This window comes from Dysidea avara, chromosome 8 (assembly GCF_963678975.1).
Source record: "Dysidea avara chromosome 8, odDysAvar1.4, whole genome shotgun sequence".
Taxonomy (NCBI): Eukaryota; Metazoa; Porifera; class Demospongiae; order Dictyoceratida; family Dysideidae; genus Dysidea; species Dysidea avara.
The window spans coordinates 10,956,617-10,965,228 of NC_089279.1; the positions used below are offsets into that span (position 1 = coordinate 10,956,617).

Consider the following 8,612-nt stretch of genomic DNA (forward strand, 5'->3'; position numbering starts at 1 on the left):
ATAAGACCAGTGCCTCGATCATCACCTTTTGACTGAAATTTTTATACTTGATGAAGCAATTAAAACAAAAAAGTTGTAGTACTTATACTTTCCTGAGGGAGCATGCCCCCAGAGTCCCAGACTCCCTTGCCTGTTCAGCAGAATAATAGGATTGAGCCTTACTACCACTTTCACCTTTATTCTTGGCCCGGATGTACATATCGGCAACATAATACAGTAGCTGTAGATAATGCCCCTAGGCAGAGCTTTTGGGGGTGGGAATTTTTCCCTACTATCACACTATCACAGTAGTTCTTCTCGCAGTTCTTTGCCTGGCCATCATCAACTGCTGTCAAAACATTAGTGTCGTCCCCCAGACCCTTCCTCAAGCATACTTACCACACAAAAATAACTTAGTTTAGCAGTGCACAAACAATTATTGACAGCATATGTACACTTACCGCATTGTTGAACCATGTATACCACCAGAATCCACCGGATTGACAACTAACACGTGATCTATTTAGGGGAAATCTCGTGGAAAGTCCCTAATTACCTTAAGCGGACACTCGTGATACGTGGCTTTAAATTGAATGGTTTAAGAATGTAACTAGATGGTGAGGCGTACTTTAATTGGCTCGACTTTACTGAGAAACTCGAGCCCCTCGTGAGAAACTACATCGCTTGAGCAACGCTTGAAAAAGTAAGAGTCAAGAATACTGAGGGACTCTATGATATATGCCGGTCTTGAATGCTAACGAAACGAGGAGTGAAGTTTGTGCAACGTGTCACATCGCCACACACTGATTCACCGTGTTTGTGCGATAGGGTTTTTGGACCTGTCCACCAGATGTTGAAAGGAAATTCATTCCACCACATGTTGAAAGGAAATTTATTCCAACTTGTGAAGTTATTGGTATACTCATTGTTGGGGTCCATGGGGACATCGATGATCATTTACCACTCAGCTGTAAGTAATGTCATAACAGAAGGAAAGGAACCATTTCCATACCCCTATGGCATCCTGATTTTCCTGGTCAATTTATGCACCTATCAATGTATTGCCCCACTACCCCCCCCCCCCCCCTCGGGCATATATGGGGCTATAGTGGGGATTTGACACAGCCGAATGTCAAATGCCCCATAGGGCAAACCTATCGTGTCAAATCCCCACCGTTGGCCCCAGTTGCAACGCGGGATTAACTCGGGATTTGACATAGCGAAGGAAGTTACAACAAAAAATATTTGGGCACTTACTGAACGATCGTCAAATGCCCCATAGTGGGGCAGCAGTTTCCTGTCAATTCCCCCTGTAAAGCCCCACTTACGCCCGAGGGGGGGGTGGTGGGGCAATACATTGATAGGTGCATTATGTACACTCAACCACAGATCGAAATGTAGAACTTTGGTTGCAGGTGGAAAATAAACACCTTTTTACTCAGTTACAAGAGATTCACCCAGCTGGGATAAAATGTTGACGTGAATGTCATTAGTACTAACTTGTTCATCAGGTATTGGACAATTCCAAGTGTCCAGATTATGCAGTTGTCCTCTTGTTCAAGTTTACACATTTAGGCAAGTTCCACAACATCCTATAATCTATTACTATATCAGTGTGAAATAATGCTTATATAATATTTTTCATATTCCAGGCTTTATTATTATTATTATTATTATTTGTTAATTGGTACAAGGAAGACAAAGTCTTATAAAAACCAATCTCAATACATCTAAATAAAATCAAACCGGCGGTCATATAAAAATACATCTACTTTAGTCTTAAAGATCAGTACATTAGGTGCAGATACAATTTCGTGGGGTAAGGTGTTCCAATCATTGACGATTCTCTGTGAAAAACTATGACCTCTAATAGCAGTGTTAAAGCGATTTTTGTAAAGTTTGAGTCCATTTGATCGGGTGGGGTTGGTATTAACAGTAAAAAAATAGTCTTTGTCCACAGATACTAAATTGTTCAGGATTTTGTAAGTCATAATCAGATCCATTCTGGTTCGACGGTAAAGTAAGCTGGGTAGATTAAGTTCTTGGAGTCTTTCAGAGTATGTCAAATTATAGAAGGAGGGTATAAGTTTTGTGGCTCTTCTTTGAACTGCTTCTAATTTACGAATGTTTTTCATAAGATGAGGGTTCCAGACAGTTGACGCATAGTCCAAAATTGGGCGAACAAGAGTAACGTATAATAATCTTATTGTGTTGGCATCTCTGGAGGCAAAGGTACGTTTAATAATTCCCAATACCCTGTTAGCTTTCATTACAATTTGATTAACATGAGATGTAAACTTCAAATCTTTATCAAATACTACACCCAGATCTTTTTCCTCCACAACCATGGAGATCATATTTGCTTCATTTTCGGATGAGAAATAATACTCTGTGTTTGATGAATGTCCAATTGTGCTGTAGTGACATTTAGGAAGGTTAAGGAAGGATAGCCATGTGTCACACCATTGCAAAGTGGCATCAATGTCTTCTTGCAGAATGGAGGAATCTTCAGATGAGCAGATGGGGCGATAAAGTTTTGTGTCGTCAGCAAAGATACCCAAATAGCTCTGTATACAGTCAGGTAGGTCGTTGACATATATAATAAATAAGATGGGACCAAGCACACTACCCTGCGGGACACCACTAGTGACAGTAGACCACTCAGAGAGTGCTCCACGAACAACTACTCGTTGCTTCCTGTTTGATAAAAAAGCTTTAATCCAATGAAGTATCGAGCCATTAACACCATATGCTTCTAACTTAGTCAGCAAACGTCTGTGGGGAACCTTATCAAAAGCTTTTTGGAAATCTAGGTACACAACATCAACACTAGTTCCATCATCGATACACCTAGTCCAGTGTTCCATAACAGTCAATAGCTGCGTCTCACAAGATCTCCTGCTACGAAACCCATGTTGCTCATTGCAAAAAAAGTCATTTGCTTGGAAGTAAGACATTATCCTATTTTTAATAATTGACTCAAGCATTCTGCAAAATATTGAAGTAAGGCTGATTGGGCGATAATTGCTAGGAAGATTTGTATCACCTTTCTTATGAATGGCAGTGACTGTTGCTAGTTTCCAGCATGAAGGCAAAGAGGACTCCTGTAACGATTTATTAAATAGGAGTTAGAGGGGTAAAATAAGTCCATCTTTGATTTCTTTCAACACACGTGGGTGACAGTTGTCTGGGCCACAAGATTTATTTGGCTTAAGCCGGTTGAGTTCAGTTAATATATCACAGTGTGTGATGGTAATATTGCCTAAGTGGTGGCCCATAGATTTATCTGGTAAAGATGGCAGATCTGCTTCTGGCTCAATAGTAAATACACTAGAGAAAAAATCATTTAAACATTGAGCTGTTTCACAATCAGAACAGGTGAATGATCCATCCCCTTTCCTTAAGGACATGATATCACAGCGCACTTTTGCATTCTCTCTAACATATTTCCAGAACACAGTTTAGGTGTATTGTATTTAACACCTGTTTGTTGGTTTTTGCAGGCCATCTGGTCATACTGGTTTATCCACTAGCAGTTGAATGTGATCATGGTACATATGTAAGTTGAGACCATGCAAGAACAAAGATACAGGTGTCATGAATTTCAGGTCAGTTAACGTTCAGAGGAATTGTATTATTGCAATTGTTCTTTTTGTAGTTATCAATTATCAGTGACCAGTTTGTGATAGCCTACTTTTGTTTGACCAATGACCTAATGTTCTGGTTTACATGCTTACCCAACAGTTATGTTACTCACTTAACCTGCATATGGGATATATATATTTTTTAGTTCATTTTGATTATCCATCCTTTATTGGTACAGCCTGGCATATTGATTTTTTGCACATTCTCTTTTTAATTCAGTGCCTGCTGGATTGCTTCGTCAGATATCGAAACAGGTGTCTTTGGTGTTGCGACCGATGTTCCAGGTCAGTTTGCATGTGTGTTTAATTTAAGGTTGACTTCAGTGCCTGCTTATTCTTTTACAGGTCTCGGTATCGAGTGTCATGAATTTCAGGTCAGTTGACGTACAGAAGAATTGTATTATTGCAATTGTTGTTTTTGTAGTTATCAATTATCACTGTATACTAGTGATGTGAATTTGCAGGTCAGTCTACTCAGATGTATCAGGCATAGTGTTGATGGGTTCAAACAAATATCCAGTGTAGACTGTAGTGGCATCAAGGGTGTTAATTTCTAGGTCAGTTTACATGTTGTGATGTTAGTGATTTTTTCCTAGTACCCAGATGTTAAGTGTATTGTATTTAATGCCTAGCTACCTGTTATGTTTTTAAATTATGGTATATCAGTGTAGACGGTACAACAGTAAGCCTTCTGTGTTGTAGTAACTATTTGTTTCATAATTATGCTGTTGTCCTGGAATGGCACAATTTTTGGGCAACCAGTGTGAAGTCCAGTGGTACAAACATTGTATTATGACCAAGTTGTGATAGCGTACTTTTGTTTGACTAATGTCCTAATGTTCAGGTTTGACATGCTTACCCAACAGTTATGTTATTCATTCACTTAGCCTGGGATATAATTTTTGTTCATTTTGATTATCCATGCTATTATTGATACAGCCCAGCATATTGATTTTTTATACATTCTCTTTTAATTCAGTGCCTGCTGGATTGTGTCATCAGATATCGAAACAAGTGTTTTTGGTGTTGCGACCAATGTTCCAGGTCAGATGCATGAGTGTTTAATTTAAGGTTAACTTCAGTGCCTGCTTATTCTTTTACAGGTCTCAGTATCGTCATGCTGACATACAAGAAATCATCACTATCGTTGGAACTATTTTTAGTCAAGTCTTGATGTGATGTTGATTAACGTTGTTATACATTGTTGTATGTTTACCATATGGCAAGAAATTTTCATGGCCATCATGAAATTTGAATATTGTGTAAGTTGTGTGGAACAACCCCAACTCATACATGGTCACTGGCAAACCACGAACCACATTCGAGCCACAACACCACCAACCACATTCGAGCAATCCATTACAAAATTTAGTTGCACCATTTGTGTGTGCATAATACTTAATGAAAGCCACAGCACAAGCTACATGGTAAACACTACATAGAGGTGGTAACCCTTAAAGGCTTGTAACCTTTTGTATTCAGGCCTTTGTGGTTAATCTATTAAAAATTACATGTAAATAGAGAATTGAAGAGTATGCTTAAAGCACCTTCGCTAGTGATTTTGTTCTTCACACCATAAGACAACTGGCGATTTATAAACGCTCGATTGGGGTGTGGCACTAAATGGAATTTAAAAGATTTCTGCTTAAAACGCCATCCCTAGGGAACTTACAGTTCAGCACGTTGTCACAACTTGTTTATCAGGCATTAGAGTTTGTGTCCACGTCGTGCCTTTAAAAGTTATTGTAGGGATTAGAGGTTTGATTGAAGAAAATACACGTATAGGCAAACCAGGATTGGATAATGTCAGTGCTAGATGGACTATACAAACACGACTATGTTGACTGGTATAACGTGACAGTAGTTGTAACAAGGTAGAGAAATAAAGTGAAATACGCCTATTTTTTATTTTACGATGGTTACTTTTTTTATTTTAGCGAGGTCGCAAGAAAACTATGATGATGACTCCTAAAGATTTTTTTAGCACATAACGCAACACAAATCTATTGAGAGATGTTGCGTAATCTAGGACTAATATTGCGAAACCGGCCCTACACGTAAATAACTCACAGTAGTGGCCGCGCGTGTTTTAATTGGGCGTGCGCTTTGTAGTTTCTTGGCCGCGCGACTCACTACCGTGAGTCTTGATTTTCATTAGTGCCCACCACTGCTACATATGTGACTGGATGTGAAGTAGGGGTCTTCCATGCACAAAAACTCAATATCTACTTTCCAGAGAAGTCCTGTTACTTTATCAATGCACCACTGATACCTTACGTCAGATTCATGCTGACTGCTTTGTGGAGCTGCACATACCATGATAGTAACAATTAACAGGACACAACACTCACAATTATGGGTCTGAGCCAGTTGAAGTACAGGCTACAGTACATAGGTGTAGATCTAGAGTTACTGTAGTAGCAGTTGTCATCACGGTGATAGTGCCATGCAATTCATCTGCATTACAGTCAATACCTGTGACAAGATCAGATGACCTCACAAGATAGTACACAAGTGACCGTTCCCTTATAAACAGTATACATATTTAGCAACAGCAGCAAAAAAGGAGCCAGAATCTAACCAACTGTTACCACAATAAATGTATCATAGGAGTATAAAATTTTAATGGACTAAATCCATGCCCAGGTATCAATAATGTGGGACCCTACTTGATATGGTCACAATAATGATGCAGTTCTCATGAAGTACATCTTGGGACCTATTTCATGAATGTACTTGACACAGATATTTTGAGGGGGCTATGACTGTAATTGTCATAATGGGGATGGCACAGAAATGATAATCTAGATCATGTACCTCTGCATCATCATCTGTTATACCTGACTAACTCCCTCATCCTAACAATATATCACAATAGCTTGAAATTTAAAACGTCAATATTATAGTTACAATTTTTCCCCCGCAAAGCTTCCAGTTGTTGTCGTAGCTGGACTTGTCATCTAGTTCCTGTAATGAGGTCGTATAAACTCATGTGATGTCACAAGACAACAGAGCACATAGTGTGTGATGACCACTGTTAGATGCACCTCTCCCTCCTCATGTGGCAATTGTACATTCCCTTTGCACAATTTAAGGTGTACGTACATACATACCAGGGGCGGATCCAGAGTTTGGAAAGAGGGGGGGCACCCTGCTGAAAAACAGTTGAAGACCAAAAAAAAAAAAAAAAAAGGTCACAACAATAATAGCTAGTGATCCTTTACCAACTATATCACGTCTGTTATGTAAAATCCTAAGCTACACTGCCTCATGAACATTGTGACTGCTTTATTAGAGTAACTGACTGCTCTATTAGAGTATCTCAATCTTGTATGCAATTTCTTGAAGGGGGGGGGGGGGGGCATTTGCCCCAAATGCCCCATCCTGGATCCGCCATTGCATACTGTAGCTCATCTTGAACTTAACAACTTCTTTCACAGCAACCTCAAAGTCATACTAGTCACTAAGTGCTACAAATCATTACAAACACAGTTATAAGGACATGAAGTCATTATGCTCTATATCATACGTAGAAGGTTCGGACCAATACCTTAGCTATGCGCATTTGCAAAAAATGCCACAACGATCCAGTGAAATTGTACTCCCTCCTCACAAACAGAAATGTCCACCTACTTGCAGGTGATACCATAGTCTCGCGCGCCCTACCCATGGGTCGAGTGGTATAGTACACCATGGTGCTGTACACCATAATACAGTACGCTATGGTATAGGACACCTGGGTACAGTACCCATTTTGTATAGATCTGTTACACAACAATCTAATATCGATACAGCAAGCAAAAAACCTACGTCACTGCTGCCATGAAATTCTGTATCATGTTTCTGTTAACATCGCTCCTTACATTCTATATAAGGCCACACCAAGTCAAACCTTAGTTTCTGGTCACCCGCCCGCATGGTAAACCTGAAACCCTAGTTTATGAGGACTATTATTAATATTACAGGTGCTTAAGTGCACGTGACCCAGCGAGACACTTATTTTTTACTGCAAAAGATCTATATACTCTAATAGAGTATTCAGGGATTCCAATAGAGCAGTCACACTACTCTTAACTCTAATATTAGGTATATATTAGGTATATATGCCACACTAATAAAATGTTTCTAACTATAGCTAGTTTTGTCCTTGATTATATAGCTGTTCAGATTATAACTGTTACTAATGCTTCTGTAACCAAAGTAATTTCAGTAGCATTAACTACTAGTCCATGCAGATGGGCCATAGCTTTAACTTAATAATTCAAATGTAGTCCTCTAATGATTAGTCTAATTCCTTATCACTGAACACTACAGGGGTATGGAAGCCGGCAACATTCAGCGAGGGGTCACCAACTCACGAAAAAGTGGTACGGATTTCAAAATCTTGAACAAATTTCTCAAGATTTTACGGGTTTTAAAAGATTTCACAAAATCGAACGAGAGCTGCAAAATCTGATTTTAAATTACAGGTTGGTGTAGAGTGATAAGTTCTGAAATCACCAAAAAGTAGTGAGAGAAAGAAACAGAAGTTCAGCAGGCATGTAAGAGAGCAAAGCCTCACGAAATTGAGAGGAATTGTGAAGCCATATAAAACCAGGAGTAAAGCCTTGGCGTAACTATTAAATGAAACCTTACAAAACCAGGAGCAACTCGCAGCTGAAGTCCTATAAACCAGGAAAAGGCCAATCATTCTGGGGAAATCCCGTGCGAAACCCCTCAAAACCAGGAGCAACTGTCAAAGCTCTATCTGGTGTGAAACCCCACAAAACCAGGAGCATCTCAGTGTATGCTTAAGTTGCTTTTGTAGTTGGTGTGTTGCTAAGTTTATGAAGTTTTGCTAAGTTTATGTTGCTAAGTTTGCAGTTTGCTAAGTAAATCCATTCTTACTTTTGTGCAGGAGCAGTTTGCATGAATTCCCCAGGTTTTGTTTGGCTTCTTTCCCACAGCTCCTGGTTTTGTTTGGCTTCCACAACTCGCTCAATATAAATC

General features: G+C 39.4%; 1 long non-coding RNA gene across 7 annotated transcripts; it reads left to right on the plus strand.

The window, feature by feature from the left end:
- The first annotated feature begins 3,448 nt into the window (after positions 1-3,448).
- On the plus strand, positions 3,449-4,979 carry LOC136262742 (uncharacterized). 7 transcript variants are annotated; one of them, XR_010704298.1, is made up of 6 exons: positions 3,449-3,587; positions 3,844-3,908; positions 3,969-3,997; positions 4,048-4,180; positions 4,603-4,667; positions 4,727-4,979. It is a non-coding gene; the product is annotated as an uncharacterized lncRNA (long non-coding RNA). The 7 variants fall into 7 exon arrangements; XR_010704297.1 differs by having other exon boundaries at positions 3,449-3,908; XR_010704299.1 differs by having other exon boundaries at positions 3,449-3,908; positions 4,088-4,180.
- Positions 4,980-8,612: the final 3,633 nt, after the last annotated feature.